This window comes from Lactuca sativa, chromosome 4, assembly GCF_002870075.4.
Source record: "Lactuca sativa cultivar Salinas chromosome 4, Lsat_Salinas_v11, whole genome shotgun sequence".
Lineage (NCBI taxonomy): Eukaryota > Viridiplantae > Streptophyta > Magnoliopsida > Asterales > Asteraceae > Lactuca > Lactuca sativa.
Genome location: NC_056626.2, coordinates 332,275,050 through 332,293,204, shown reverse-complemented (window position 1 = coordinate 332,293,204; position 18,155 = coordinate 332,275,050).

Here is an 18,155-nt window from a genome sequence, read left to right as displayed (position 1 = left end):
CCTCTTGTTATGACCATATTCCAAACAATTACCACATCTGGTAGTTCTTGCAACCTTCACTTTTGCTGTTGAAAACTTGCTCTCTTTCTCACTGGCATGCCTCTTTCTTTTGGTAGCAGGCCTACCAGGCATCCTCCTAGACATTGGAGGCAATGGCTTAATGTATTCAGTTTGGGCCCAAAGATTGCTGCCATTAATAGGTTCAATGTTTGTTGAGTAACATTGGCTAAATTTCTCTTTAGAGAAGTATGCATTGATGTATGCATCTGGTGTTTGATGGATAAAATTAATTTCTGCATTTGCATGCACGCAAGGGATGTCATCCAAATCCCACAGCCTACATGAACATGTCATATCATCTAAGTCCACCTTATAACTGTCACACTCTCTTCTGGCCTCAAACACATGCCCTTGACGATGAATTATTCCCCAGAACCTACAATCAAGTATCTAGTTAGTAACGATAATTAATGATTAAGATAAGTTTTAGAAAGCATAAAATAGTACCTCATATTTTTCCCAAATCTATTCATTTTTTTCAAAATTTTTAGACAAACATTTGAATTCCACTTTTCACTTTCCACATTCATGTAAGCAAACCTGTCCATGATATAAATCCGTATCTCTTCAAGCATAGTGATCAAAGGTTTTTTCCTAGCATCCAATATTATTGATTTGAAGCACTCTGAGGTCCCATTCTCAACTGCTTCACATGCATAACATGTTCCAAAATAGGCTCTACACCATGTTTCTGGTTGCTTTGACATCAAGTATTCATATGCAGAAGGGCTCAATTTCTTGATGCTTTCCATATGCCTCTTAAAGTCACCTTCTGTGCAACTCATAGAGGCAGCCAAAACAACTTCTTATACTCCACACCTGTGAAAGCCTTTCTAAAGTTGGCATAAATGTGCCTAGCACAATTCCTATGTTCAACATGAGGCAGAATATCTTTCACAGATTCAAGCAGACCCTACCAGACAACCATTTAATTAGTTAAATAGAGGACAAATATGTAATAAGATAATTATGCAATTAAGTAGAGGACAAGTATGTTAAATTTTTCCTTGTGTTGATCTGATATCACCACCAAACCTCTTCCACTATCAAGATCTAAATCATCCCTTAGAAGCTCAAGGAACCATGTCCATTTAGCCTTATTCTCAACATCGACAACAGCCCAAGCAATTGGGTAGACCTGATTATTGGCATCTCTACCTATGGCTGTCAACAACTCACCCTTTACTGCTCCCTTCAGAAAGCACCTATCCAAACCAATAACTCTTCTACACCCTCTTTTCCAGCCTTCACATATAGCTTTGAAACCAATATAAAACCTATGAAAATAGTTTATCCCATCTGGATTGACAGTTACACACACCTTACATGTAGAACCTGGATTGGATCTTAACAACTCTTGTGCATAATCCCATATTCTGGCATAATGTTCAATCAATTTACCTTCAATTAGCTCCTTGGCCCATTTCTTTGCCCTACGACATTGGCATATAGACACAGCACACCTAAACCTTTGTCTGATCTCAGTAATCATCTCTTTAAGCTTCACCTTAGGTTTATTTACAATTTCAGTTATGTAGTGTCTACCTATCCATTCAGGAGTAACCATAGAGCCAAGTTTGAACTTCCTACCACAAACATGAGTAGCTTCTAAAGTCTTGATTTGAATAGATCTTTCATTGAACATCCATGAGGCATATAGTCTAAAAGGGAAACAATTATCCTCATTTCTTTTCCTACATCTTACAAGTATTCTTGTACTGTCACACTTCTCAAAGTAGAGTTGATAACCATTGTGGACTACGTAGTTTTGGATACAAAACTTCAGTTGTGTAACATTCTAAAAAATGTCACCAAGTTTTGGTTCCATTTTGTCCCATCTTGTTTTTGGATCATGTAATCTGTACTTGTTTATCACCTGTTGTTGCTCCTCTTCATCTTCATCACTTTACAAGTCACCACAATGATACACTTGTGCTCTTACATCATTAGTCAAACTAGAGTTTCTAATATTTTCATCAGGTAGTAACACATTAAGAAATGCATCCTTACACTTGTCCAGTGGAGTAATGAACTCTTCGTCTGGTTCATGATCCATGTAGATGCCATGAAGCTCAAAATCCATCTCATTAAGACCAGAGAAAGGCTCGCGTAAACCAAAAAATGGGTTTGTGTTACCTTCGTGTTCTGAATCCCAATCCATCATAACAACCTGAAAAAAACACAAACACATATTGTCATTATTCGTTAACCTTTGAAGAACAAAGAACTGTAATAACACAATCTTCAAAGAATTTACACATACCCTGTGAAATCGACTCTCCAATAACCTAATCTTCTTCAAAAACCATAAGCCCTAATTTTGCAATGAATGATGCCGACTTTCTGAAGGATTCTGAGAAAGTGAACATATATGTGCAAAAGGGTGAGATTAGGTGGTGGGTAAACGGACGTAACAGAGTAACGTCCGTGCCAACATGTCAATTAAGTGCCAAATCAGCACATGGTAACCGGCTACAAAGGGTCCAACTTGTTAAATGAGATATTTGATAGGTTTAATGAAAGTATCCGGCTTTAATGACCCCAAAACTCATCCAAGGGTAAAACCGTCACTTTTTGGAAAACTTAAGGGCTTTTATGACAATTTCCCTTAAAAAAATAATGAAAGAGAACATAAACTAGTTATTTTCACATAGTATATATATATATATATATATATATATATATATATATATATATATATATATATATATGTGTGTGTGTGTGTGTGTGTGTCATGTACATTTATTTGGTCAGTATGAGTAATCATCTAGTTGTCACATGTAACTAACTAGTTAGGGGGTGTTTGGATTAGCTTATTAGATTATTGCTTATTAGCTTATTTGTAATGGGAATAAGCAATAAGCAATGGGCGAGATGCTTATTAAAATTAGCTTATTTAGCCTATTTTTAACATAATAAGCCGATTTTTAAGGATTTTGTCAAAATACTTAAACTTAGCTTATTGCGGTGGGAATAAGCAATAAACAGTAAGCACCCTCTTTTTTTATATCCAAACACCCCCTTAATAAGATAGAGTGCAACACACTCTTAACCCATGACTTCTATACCAAAGCTATAGATCCTCCATGGGAGGTGATGGTCGCTTGTTTGACTTGCAACTAATATTTATGCCTTCTTACACAACCATACTTGTTTAATTAATTTGGGATGGTCTTTACTTCATCAGTGGTAGTATATAAAAAATAGTAAATGAGAAAAACTAGCTAGTTTTTCCATCCATTACTCTCATATTTTTTGTCCAAAAATTCATGGGTTTCTAGGCTTCTTCCATCTCCTCCTTCATGAAATGTGTTGGGTAGATTAAGTGCTTATAAGTTGCTTCTCCTTAAGGCTTATTTGGTATAAATATTTAATGTTTAAGAAGTGCTTAATACAAGTAAACACTAGAATATTGATACATTTTAGATGAAACCTCCTTTGTGTTCTTGTCATCTTCATCAACATTCAACCTCCCGAAAGGAATCAATGAATTCAAAGATTGTAATATTTTCTTTTTATAGTTGTATTTTAATCTTTTTGAATATTGGAATTTGATCATTGATGGGTATAAAAATGTTTTATTGATATTCTTTGAAAATGCTTCCGTTGCTAATCTCGTAGTTTTGAGACTATTATTAGACTGTTTTTTTTGAAAATAAACCCAACAATTTTTATTAGAATCGTCTAGCAACTTTGGTTAGATTCTATATTATTTGGTAACTTTTTTGTTTTTGGAAAAAATAATGTTTTTTTTGTAAGAAAATTCTTATATATTTTCTGTGACAACTTTAAAATGTTTATAATAATTTTTTTTCACTAGAAGTTTAAATATATATTTTTAATCATAAAAGTTGTTTTAGAAAAACAAATTGTTGTTTTCTATTTTTTTTATGTGTCCATTATATATATATATATATATATATATATATATATATATATATATATATATATATATATATATGTATATATATCATTATTATATATGTAAAGCCAATGGCATGAGAAGCCTTCATTTGAGATGAAAGGGTGTTTAGAGGTTGACATGTAGGCAACATCCATGTGAGCAAAAGAGATAGTTGGATGTCACTACATCGAGCAGGTGGCAGAAAACATCAACTAGATAGTTTGACACATCAGCAAAGACAAATCCACTTGGATTTTCCCTGCTGAATCAACACTCCATGTCAACTTTCCACTTACATAACTTCGCCAGTACGTTTATCTTCTCAAAACGGTTTCTTCCCAAGATATTGCTATATCTTCATAGGCGTTTCCCTCTTTTGATTTCCCAATACACCACCACCGCTAGCATCTCTCCTTATCTTGCTTTTTCTCTGAAAAAATATTGAAGAATACAAACCTATTGAAGATGTCAAGCATCGGCGGTGGTGGTGGTGCAACCAACCGCTCTCATTAACTATATTTGTATTTATTTTTGCAGAGCAATTCTTCTTTATTCATAGTATTGGGTAATCGATTAAATGGTCTCGATCAAAGTTCCAACCCAAAGAAAACCTAGCTCATCACATCTGCTCAAATCCTCCGGTGCTGCTATTAATTGACCAACCAAGAAGCCAAAAATAAAACATGCTTATCCTTTTGAAGTTTCTTATCTGAAACTTCCACCTAATTTCAGTTAGTTTTCTTGGTCTTCTTGAAATTACGTTCATTGGCTTTCTTTCTTCCTTCTAGATTTTGGTATGTTCTCACGCCCTTCTTTCCGTTGGTTTTCCCCAAATCTTTCCTCATTTTTTTATGTGGAAGTCATTTTAATAATCTGTGGAGTATGTTAATGAGATGGCTTATATTGTCTGTAAGTGGCATGACAACTAACATTGTAGAGAATGAAAGAACAAAAGGGAGAAGAAATATACTAAATGTTGAAATTAATTGATGAATATGATGATGACAGCTTGGATGTTGTTTCGTTAATTTTATTTATATTTTGTGAAATCGAGCAACAGAGCTTTACTCGGTGAAACTGTGTAGATGATTCTGTTTATGCGTAAATCCAACACTCACTCCACTTTTGAGAATTTGATTTCTTAGTTTTTTATAATAATTCATTTGTAGATAAATGGAATTTTGGTTCAAAGGGTTCCCAAATTTCTCAAATTTTGTGTTTATAAAGGCTTAAAATACTATAGATGGACCAAGTTAATGGCTCAATCAACAATTACTTATTTGTCATCAATGTTTTGTAGAAACTAAATTGGTATCATCTGTTTTCTTTTTGTCTTATTCCCCAAATTATCCTTTGATTAATTTTGGAAATTTAATGGTGCAAAGTTTTTGTTCTTCCTTTTTTTTTGTCCTTCTAGGCCTGTGTGCCATCACATTGGAGAGGAAACAAGCAAGTAGGGGATTGTTGGTGTTGGCGGCGATGTCGTCTGCAACAACTACTCTAAAATTTCCCTAACAATCATTTTCTTTATAGGTATCTAATTCTTTACATCCTATCCCCTACTAGTTTTCTTAATTTTAACAATCTTCAGAAATGTTATCAGTTATCTCATAAAAGAAAAAAATAATCTAGGTGAGAAAAAGAATTGAAGTAATGATTTTCTACAATTAGACTATTTGGTATTTATCGTTCCTACAATTAGGCTATTTGGGATCAATCATTAGATAATTTCCATAATAAGAAGGAGCTAAATGTATATTATGTACTCATATTGAACATATGAAGCTTAGAGGAAGGTTGGAGATGAAATTGATATAAGAGCCTCTTATGCTCTGTATCTACTTCCTTAATGGTTATTCCTCCAAAGTTTCTACTACAGATATACACACATAAAGAAAATAATTCCTTTTTTTTTTTTTTTACATTTTTTACCTTTTTTACCTTTACCTGGGTAAACAAAGTTGTCTTTCTACAAATTTGGCTCTATACATATCCAACATCATTTTCTTCAATGATGTTGAAACCGTACATAGGAAAATGATGAGAGAATATGATTTGGAAAACTTCCAACACTGGAATCCTTTCCTTCGGGAATCTATTATATATTATTTTGATAGTTTATCTAACTAATTAATGACTTTGATTTTCATGTTGTCTAATAAATCCATTACTCGTGGGTTTGATAAGATTGAGTTTTTGGCTATGAGGAGGTCACAATACTATATCAGATTACTTACCTTTTAGTAGGTGCATGGAGGATGACCAGCCTACCAGAAACGTCTTAAAAAGGATAAAAAAGCAGAAAAAAAAATGTCAGGATCAGCTTAGTCAACATCAAAACTTAAAGAAAAATATAAAGATGAAGTCATAGAAACTTGAAAAAGAGGGTATTCAGAACAATGCAATAATAGAGATGCAAAGTAGAATTGAGATAGAAGTTGATTGTGTTCAAACAACTAACAACTGGTAGTGGAGAAAAGAAAGCTGTTAAAAAAGTTATAAAAATTAGCTTGTGAGAAAAGGTGAAGGAAACATGAGCCAAATAAAGTGATATATTAGATTCCAAGGAAACATATAAATGGTTAGTTCATATGTGCTAATGTTAGTTTGTCCTTCGTAAATGTAAATGATACTTATAGTTGTCATTTCAGGAGTTGATAGTTCTTATGGAGTTATTTATTCGATTTTTCATTATTGTTTCTTTAGTTGAGTAAGCTTTTGTCAAAAATTGTTATTTTCGTTAACTTTATTGAAAATGGTAAAATATTCTGGCATTTGTTAACATTGTGGAATATTATTTTTCGGCATTAGGTTAGACCTTTCAGCATTTTTTCGTTTGTTTTTCATAAATACTATTTTTTTCATTTACTAACTATAAATCTAATACATTTCACCGCAAGTGAGACACATGTTGAAAATGTTATAAATTGTTATAGAAGCGATGGAAGCCTACACTGTCATACTGAATTGCGTAATAAATAGGAATGCACTTTTCATTTCTATTACATTTATAAGTTTATCAGTCATAGCATTGCACTTTCATTTCCTTAGCCATAATAACAATTTATTTTTCAGTTGCTTATTCTCTTGATATCCATTTTAAACAAAGTCTTAGGCCAATCGTGGAACATGTCCTTTGTTCTTCAACTTGAAAGGAGCCTTGCATTGTTATATTTATAGTTGTATTTGATTGAAATTCGAAGTTAATGGGTAATTCGATTACATTTGGATTGTTATAGAAAGTAAAGTTTTGGTAAATTCTTTTACGATCGAATGGTTTGTTGACAAAGGTAATTGCAATTTACTTTATTACTTGTAATAGCAATTTACCTTCAGCAGATTCTTCCTCTGATATCCACTTCTATTTTCTATTGTTGGTGCATTGTATTTTCAATAAAAAAATTATAGCTAATGTAGTTTGATGTTAATATGTTATAGCGATGTATTTTAACTTTCTTATGAGTGACATAGGTTATTTCAGTGGGTTTTTCTTTGGATATCAAGTTCAACTAAACCTTAGAACATTCGTGGGCCGTGCTTAGCACGGTCTTTTCGCATTGCTAGTATATATATATATATATATATATATATATATATATATATATATATATGGGTGGAGCCACATGAGAGCCAGCGGTCCCAAGCCCACCCTCAGTTTTTTTATTTTTTTTATTATTTTTTTAAATCACTTATTATATATCATTATTTGCAATTTCTAAAATAAAGGTCATTTAGCTCAACTGGCAAATGCGTTCGTCTATTTCCAATATTCCTAGGTTCAAGCCTTTATGATGACAAATTTTTAAACATCCGAATCATTTAATTACATTTCATTTTAATGTTTTAACCACTTATTTATATTATCAATTTCACAATTTAACCGATCTTTTAACTTCTTTAACAAATCAGTTTTAAAAGTTTATATATTCTGCCCCTCAATTTTAATAAATTTTACTTTTCTTATTTTAATTGCTTTGTGAGTTTTATCATGTTACAACTCACTCCTATAAATTTATTTTGCTTGTATAAAAAAAGTTTATTTAGAAGGGTCCAATTTTAGTTTTCACACAGCGTCTTCAAAATCAACGGATCGTTTAATTAATTTAGTTATTTTTTAAGTTTTCTCTTGCTATAACTCATTCTCTAAATTTATTTCCCTTATATAAAAAGTTATATTTAAAGGGGCTTAATTTTAGTTTTCGCACAGGTTCCTCAAAATCAATGGATCGGCTATATATATATATATATATATATATATATATATATATATATATATATATATATATATATATATATATATATATATATATATATATAAATGAATCAATAATAACATGATTCATCAAAAAAAAAATCCCGAAAAAACATTTCGATGATTCATTTTTATGATGATTTTCTTGATATTTACTAAAAATGTCAGAAAAATGAATTTTTTTCTTGATTTACCTAAAAATGAATCATGAAGGTGTTTTTTTCGGAATTTTTTCTTGTGAATCATCTTATTTTTGAATCATCTAATGATTCATTTCATTTTTTGCTAAGAAATTATGCATCTAACAAAATTTCTTACCTTCCTACCAAAAATTCTCTTTTTATTTGATCTTGACTCTCTCTCTCTCTCTCTCTCTCTCTCTCTCTCTATATATATATATATATATATATATATATATATATATATATATATATATATATATATATATATATATATATATAAGGTAAGTTCAAATAAAAACAGTAAATAATGTGAGAAGGTAAAAACACTATGTTTATATATGTTATTATTCTATAATGAATGTTGTATATTTGTATTGTTGAAGTAATTCTAATATGAACATTAACGTTTGATTATTTATATATTCATTAGAATGTTATTATTCTATTATAAATTTATGTATGTGCATTTTTGTAGTAAATTCTAATTTTAGTTTTAACATGCGACTATTTATTTATTTATTTATTGCTAAATAATGACATAAAGCTATAAATACAAAATTCATTGCAGAATAATAACATAAAAATAGTGTTTTTACGTTTTTATACTATTTACTGTTTTTATTTGAACTATCCCCTATATATATATATATATATATATATATATATATATATATATATATATATATATATATATATATATATATATAGGGTCCGGTTCCAGTGAATACTCTTTTTAAAGTACAAATCATAAAATCGAGTAGATTATTATATTTGGAAGAAAAAAAATTGGAATTTTTTTTTTTGCATCAGTAAAATTGAATCATGGATCATAAAAAATGATCAATGATTCAAAAAATAATTTCCAATTTTTTTTTTTCCGATATAGTACTATCTACTATGTTCGATTTTAAAAGAATGAACAAATTGATTCAGACGCTTGAATCATGGTATAAGGAAGCCTCGAAACACAGAGACGAAACATGATAAAGGTAATTGTAACACCGCTCAACCTTGGAGCTCTGATACCATCATAAGAAACATTAAACCTTCAATTTTAATTCTTAGATACTTTTACAAGCAAACAACCTAAATGCAATACACTCACTCTCACAAGTTTTACACATATATAGTTACTAATGCATGAACCTTAATGTGTTTATAAAACCCTAAGAGACACATAGAGAAGATATTGTATGTGTGTAAAAAAATTGAGTTGGTTAACACCAGATAAATGAATATGCATTATATACATGTTACAAGTCGGTATAGTCAAGATCGGGTACCAATGACCCACATGTCTTCTACTTACAATCGGATAATCCTATGGAACATGAGATATCTGTTATGGTTGCATCCTCAAGTAGAAGCTTCCAAGCCTCCGGCACAAGACATCCAAAGCATTTCTTTTACATTTCTTGTTCCAGACACTTAACCATCAAGTCATTTAACTATTTCATTAAGACATGCACTCAAACAAAGCTAGTTAACAAACGTATTTAACTCAATGTTAAGATTGAAGGATGTATATCATTATTTTAACAAAATATAATTCTTCTTGCTGGTGAATATCGTTTCACATGTGGTTCATGTGAAATTGAAAAACAATGTAACTAAATGATTTTAAAAAAAGTAAAACTTTAAGATGAATGCGCTTAAGAGTATAATAATTTGAAAGATGATTATTTTAGTAATAGATCACTCTCTTGATCTTTTTCTTATTATATAAAGTATATAATATTAAATAACATAATAAAACATATTCTAGAATAATAAAAGTTGGCCATATGTCACAATATGTCCATAACTAGCAATAGCATCATAGAAACAATGAGTGGCGGGCATATTCCTTCGGGCAGATCTTGAAAACGTACAAAATACATACCACTGTCCACAACCGACACTTATTTATGTTTTTAATTAAATAAATACCAAACTCCAAATCTTAGATCCTTTGGAAGTCAAACGTGGTAAATTATTCCTAAACCGACAGCGACGTCAATGACTACACAAAAGCCATAGTTGCAGAAACCACTCAAGAATTCACCTAAATTGCACTAAGTTCCCTTCAGATTTGTAAAAGTACGGATATGTTACGCATTAAGAATCAACCCCCATAATGACTGTTAACATTTTTTGTGCTTTCATTTTTAATGATATCTTTTTATGAAAAAGTTTATTGTATTTCTTATAATAATAGAAGAGTTTTTTCATTATGTTTTCTATAGGAGTTTTTTTTTTTTTTTTTTTTTTTTTTTTTTTTTTTTTTTAATTATGATTGGTTGAAAAAAATATGAACACTAATTTGTTGTTACAGTGAAATCCAGATGCATGGTTAGTTCTTCGTCTATGGACCTTGTCTAATATGTTGGATTAGTGTCTAAGTCTATAACTATTTTGGTATGTACTTGACCCGATTATGAGCATGATCCTTTTGAGTTGTCTTCACCATAGCAATATGTAGGATGAATTATGGAGAGAAAGGTTTAAATATGATTTATTAATATATTATGAGAATAATATATTAAAAGAGAAATCATATTGTTTAATTAATATTAGTCAAGAATTAATTAAGAATTAATTTTTGTGGCTAAAGAGATTAATTAAACTTAGGGGACTGGAGTTGTAATTATAAGATAATTATAATTGGGCTATGGATCACCTAATAAAATATAGGTTGGACGAATTCTATGGGAAGCCCATTAGAAATCGTCCAAGGGATATGTTTAAGGAGTCCATGGGCTGCTTAGGGCTTAAGCAGCCAGATTAGGGTTTCCTAGTTCTAAACCCTAATAGCCTACATGTATATAAAGGACCCTTAAGCCCCAAAAACGTGGACAACACTTCCCTTAGGGTTTCCAGCCGTTTTTGGTGCCTCCCTTCTTCATCCAAGTAGCTTAGTGTTGTTTGTGACTCCATTAGAGGTGCAGCACTTGAGGCACTAAGCTTTTGAAGCCAATCCAAGCAAGGAATTGATTGTTATTGCTATATAACAATCAAAGGTAATTCTCTAAACCCTAATTCAGTTTATTAGTCTTGGATTCATTGCATGTACAATAAAGAAACTTAGATCCAAGCATTAGGGTTTGTATGAGCACATATGATTGTTCTTATGCCTAAAACCCATCAGTGGTATCAGAGCATTGATTGGTTTCTGTTGTATGTGATGTATGTTGAATTATTTACTAAAAAACAATTTTTTGGCCTCTACCCGACCTGACTCGGCGAGTCAGTGGATGAACTCGACGAGTCTGTCTGACTCGGCGAGTCCAGGGGTCAGACAGAGGGAATATCGGGATTTCTTGTTGTTTTGCTGAAGGATTAATACCAAAAACGTATTTTGATGATAAAATCCGATTTTTATTATATTTGGATGATTATCCTTCATAAAACAAAAGATAATTTCAAATCTTTTGAATAATAGTTTCCTTATATGATAAATATGGATTATTTAAATTATTTGGTAATTATCTTATGAATAAAATGAGATTAGGTCAAATACAGATAATCACCAAAATTAATTGTTTAATTTATGTTATTTGTTATTTGATCCCTAATGTTTTGAAATGTTTAAAAACTTGCCCTCAAGTTTTGGGATTTAAAAGTTAATTAAAAGTGAAATGTTAAATTCTTAAAACCCTAGTAATTTGAAAAGTTCAAATCACACCCTTATGGTTTTATTAATTAATTAAAGTGTATAATTAAAGGAGATTTAATAAACCCATAAAGTTTTGGTTTACATTTAATTAAATTAAAAGTATAATTTACTAAATTGAACCACCTAGTATTTTAAAAGTGTAAAATACACCCTATACTATATATATGTAACATTAAAAGTCTAATATTATATATATATATATATATATATATATATATATATATATATATATATATATATATATATATGAGTAAAGAGTCAGTCTTACCGTTAGTAGGCGTCATTCACGAAGCTGGTCTATAAGGGGCGTTTAAGGAAATTGCCTATAAAATGGCGATTGAATGGGTATCCACTCTTACCCACCGCACTCTTGACTAGTGGAAGGTCGTTAGCCGAACGGGTAGGATTGGACAGAAACCTTCCATTATAAGTATAATGAAGTACAAAGTAACTAAATACTCTTACAAATTCCCAAATCATAGTTACTTTAGGCAAAATGTGAAATTGTATGCTAATCCATGGAATTACACTTTGTACCCTTGTCAAACGTTAGTGGAGCGTGTGTGGTTAACCGGCACACTAATTTGGGGATGTCATTGGTGGCGAAGGGTGGCTCGATGCTTATCATAGATCAATGGAGCGTGTGTGGCTAACCGGCACATTGATTAGGTGATAGTAGCATTAGGTGCACCACGTGACTCGTATGGTTATTCACACCTTGTTTGTGATCCTCGGCATCCCAGTCACAACTAGTAGGGCATAATCGAGATTAAACATGCCATTGAAAAGTTCAATGAATCTCAAAAGATCTAGGAGTTTCAATTCATTTAAAACTTAAACTTCCTTTTCGTTTTTCATGGTGGAAATTGATAAATCGTCATTTACCTACCTTCAAATATTCTGTAACTAGATTATGACATCCCTCTTCTAGGTTGTAGAGTATTGTGTTGGATCCTAGCTTGATGTTTCATTTGGGTGTTACATCAAGAATCCTAATCAACTTAACTTAAATTTTCTCCCGTTTTGTAGATGTCTAGTTCTGATAATCATGGTTTTCCTAAATCCCATGGAACAAGCTTTCCAAATGAAGATGATGTTCCACAATATGATCAAGGAGATGAGAGTCATGCTTCACTTCCTCCACCTCCTCCAATTGTTCTCCCTGAGCCACAAGTTCAAAGGCTTGAAAAGTTCAAGCTCACTCAATCCCTTTTGGCAAGTAAACACGAAGATGGGTATCCTGTGTGTGCACATGTCTTATAGATGAAGTCACACATTGATAGGTTACGCATGTTGGGTGTCGAGATTTCAAGTGAGTTGGCTATTGACTGGGTTCTTCAGTCACTTCCTGAATTATATAGTGAGTTCGTTAGAGAGTACTATATGATGGATCACGACGTGACCCTCATTAATCTCACCTATTTGCTTATAGCTGCTGAATCAGCAATGATTTGGCGTGCTGGACAAGCAAATTTGTCTGGTGAATCAAACTCCCAAACTTCAACGGACACTGGCAACATTGGAAGTCCAGAAAGAGCTAAGTCTATGATTGTCCGATGTGCTGTGCCAAAGGAGTCCATTTGATTTTATTTCCAAGAGAAAGGGCATTGGAGACGAAGTTGCCCTTTTTACCTGAGAGATCTAAGAGATGGGAGAGTCAAGACGTATGACTCTACTTGAGGTAAAATCCATTAACTAACTTTGTAAGTTCCTATTTTTTTGATTCTTAATACATGATGTGATAAGATTACATTTTGTTGTTTTGCAGGATCGAAGAAAAGAAAGGAAGCTTAATGAAGAAGCCGCTGAATCTGATCACGAAGAAATGGATTTCGATCGCATGGATTCAAAGATCAGATTTTTGAGCTGCTACTTTAGAGTTAGGATAGATTGCTAAGAAATATGTAATAGCATAGTTTTTCAGTTGAATTGCATTGTAAGGACAAGTTTTTCTGCAATAAAATAAAATTTGATTTTATCTTATTTATTTATCCTTGCAATGGCATGTATGAAAAATTGATGTTTGAAGGTTTCTATTATTAGCAATAATGGATTTGATTCTTGATTATGTTATTTGTAGAGATGTCAAGAATTCACCAAATAGGGAGAGTTTCTCATCGCCCAAGTTTCAATTGGACGGAAACTTGGAATCATACAAGTTGGTTGCGTGATGAATGAAAACTTTCATATTTGGAAATTAGACTAATTCTTTGACAAAGTGTCAAGTGAAGGACTAGTAGATCGAGTACACTAGGTTGTGCGTTGATCAAGTCCACCACAAAGAGAGATAAGATATTCGTCATGATTTTCTAAAAGTTTAGTAAATATGATTATACTTATAAGATTAATTGTAATTCTGAGTTGATTGAAAGAGTTTCAATGAATAACAGAACGAATAAAGAAGAATCAAGTAGGCAGAAAGATAAAAGTTTCTCTATTCTAAGAAGAAGGGAGAGTACCTTTTATTGTGTTTTATGATAAGTCTTAATGATTAAGAACCATATCTCAATTGATTCTCTAAGTGACTCTTAGTGCATTTGTATGTCTAAGAAGAGGAATCGAGAATTGTGGAAATGGTTAAATCAAGAAGTCAATCATACTTCGTTCCAATATCGAATCTTAGAGTCATACTCCAAGATTACGAATTGAGTGACAAGTCTTAAGTAGGTAAAAGCTACACTAACTCTTGAATATTTGTTTGTCAAGAAATATTTCTTGATAAGAGAACCTTATATGTCAAGGAGTCAGTGGGAGTTTTAATGGTTTTGAAAAAGTTTCAAGAACAAATCAAAAATAAACCTTATCGATCATCACTAGCACACGACTTGAGGTTTACAACCTATCGTGTTGACATTATTTTGGTTCTGTGCCATTCCAATTGAGTTAATTATGCATGTGAGTTCTATGAGTTCTCATTCGAATGCATAAAGACCAAGTACCTTGATCGATGGAAAGTACATTGATATGTAAGGATAAGTTGCTAAACTACTTGGAAGACATGGTGGGCACTTGTGTCATCACAAGGCAAGAAATCAAGATTAAGAAAGTTCAGTCCATATGAGTTTGGATTTGTCACAAACTTTGGTTTTGACAAATTCACATGGATAGGAACACATCCACTATAAAATCTAAGTGTCATACGATTCCATCCTTCATGAAAATGATTGTGAGGAAATGCTTTCACTAAGAGAGATTTTAAGAAGATAGCAATTGTGAAAAATTTGATGGGTTTTGAGCATTCTAAAACTTCCTAAGTGTACATGCAACCCTAATAACCTTTGATCTATGTTTGTCTAATTATCATGCAAAGTTGAATTCCAAGGTTATATTCCTATCTAGCATACATGGGGAACAATTTTTAACTTGAATGAAAGATAGAATAACTTATCTTGTTGTTGCTTATGTTCTTTGAAACCTTGTGAGCCTAGCACCCCAAGTGTGATGCCTCAAATGCTTCACACAACACCAAATGCTCTTGGAAAGACTTTTGAGAGAATACACACTTCTTAAAAACGGCCTAGCCCTCTTGTTTCATATGTGTAGCCAATTTTGGTGGAGTATGAGACTCTTATATAGTGTTGACACATCTAGGGTTACACCATGTAAACTCTAATGTGTCATGACTCTTCATTTCCATGACCCATGGGTTTGTAACTCCCATGGAGCATCCTATGGGTGGAACCCAACTTGATAATCCATGGAGCCTCTTAGCCCACTATACAAGATATGGATGATTTACATAATCAACCCATATATTTAATTAGTTATCTTTTGATCACTTAATTAATTCTAAATTAATTCTTGACCAAACTAATTAAATAATATTATTAATCTATTAGAACTTATAATATATTAATAATCTCCAAGTGTTATTTCTCATTTAGTCTATCCAATTGCATGGTGCCATGCAACCCAAATGGACCATGTCGGGTCGGGTCAAGTACTTACTAGAAATAGTTATGGACTTAGACACCTTATCCAACAGTCTCCCACTTGGATAAGTCTAATAACTATAACTACAATACTTCAGGAACCGACCGAAAATCGTAGCTCTTTCAAGGTCTCTCGGAACTGAGAAGATGATGATACGCCATTTAAGATAAGTGATCATATAATCCTCTGTTCTAGATATCAGTCGGACAAATACATGGAATAATGTCTTACTTATTGTCCAGCAGTTTGTTTCCCGATTTCCGATTTGTTTGACAAAGAACTTAATTGAACACATCAACTTAGTTCTGACCGGGCCCGGTACATAGGTCAAAACAAAATCATCTAGGGGCCTAGATATCAGCTTCTAATCCAAGAAGGAACAGATAAACTTCGAGTCATATGTTTGTTCTACCACTCATTGAATTATACACAAAAGCACGTTTAAAACATCGAGTTATCAATGCGTTTTCGTACAATCAATGCATAACCAACTCGTAAGTAACAAATCATATCTCTAAGTTTGAAGACTTATATGATATTACCGTCTCACGATCACTCGAGATAAATTCCATGAAGTGATTCCAGTGAGCGTGGGTTGAATCCAATGCTCAGAACTTAGGAACACTCATGATTGTTGTAGCCATGTCCAACACCTTAGACCTCTGCAACCAATAATGACAGTCTTGATTCATACCTACTTCCGACATATGACCGACTGTGGAGGTTTGAATAATATGATATACCAAACATTATTATTCTGAAAGTCAAAACATGCAACAGAAATATAGCAAATGATTGACAAGAGATAGCAACACTTTACTCATAAATAAAACACCTTTTATTCATCATCTAATGTCAATTACACTTTACAAATTTCTAGGTTATCTAACTACTAAATCTAATATCATCATTCAGCCCTATGCTCTGAGCATGTTGTAGATGCTTAACCCGAGTCAGTCCCTTCGTGAGGGGATCTGCTGGATTCTCATCCGATGATACCCTCTTTGCCACGAGGAGTCCTTCTTCTATTCCATGTCTGATAAAATGGTATTTTCTGTCGATGTGTCTGGATCTCCCGTGATCCCTTGGTTCCTTGGCTAAGGCAACAACGCTTTCACTATCACATAAAATTTCCATTGGTTCTTTAATAGCTGGTACAACTCCAAGGTCTCCAATGAAGTTCTTCAGCCACATCGCCTCCTTTGCCGCCTCGTTAGCTACAATATACTCTGATTCACAAGTTGAATCAGCCACTGTCTCTTGCTTGGAACTCTTCCAAGAAATTGCTCCTCCGTTTAGGGTAAAGACCCAGCCTGACTGAGAGCGGAAATTATCGCTATCAGTCTGAAAGCTAGCATCACTATACCCTACAACCCTCAAGGCATCACTTCCACCGAGGGTAAGGACCCAATCCTTAGTCCTCCGTAGGTACTTGAGGATATTCTTTACCGCAGTCCAGTGTGCCTTGCCAGGGTTCCCCTGATACCTGCTAACCATGCTCAGGGCAAAGGCTACATCAGGTCGAGTACATGTCATAGCATACATGATCGATCCTACAGCCGAAGCATAAGGTATTCGACTCATTTCTGCTATCTCAACCTCAGTGCTAGGGCTTTGTGTCTTACTCAATCTGGAGTTACTTTGGATGGGTAACTCTCCTTTCTTGGAGTCCTGCATGCTGAATCTCTTCAGCACCTTATCCAAGTAGGTACTCTGACTAAGTCCAATTAGTCTTTTACTCCGATCTCTTAAGATCCTTATCCTTAGAATATAGGCAGCTTCTCCTAGGTCCTTCATAGAGAAACACTTCCCAAGCCAGGACTTAACTTCCTGCAAAGTTGGGATGTCATTTCCTATGAGTAATATGTCATCCACATACAATACCAAAAAGCTAACTATACTCCCACTAGCCTTGACATATACACAAGATTCATCTTCACTCCTAGAAAAGCCAAATTCCTTGACTTTCTCATCAAAGCAAAGATTCTCTTGGTGTATTTATCGTTCAGATTTTAGAATTTGCCTTCACTTGGTGTGGGCAGGTGTGCATTAAATGTTTGCGTCGTCAGTAAGTCACATCTTCTATCTTGATTGGATTTGCTTAATTAATGCTTTTACCAATCATTCTTGCTATTTAACAGATAAATCTAAGTCGTTAGAAGCTTCTAT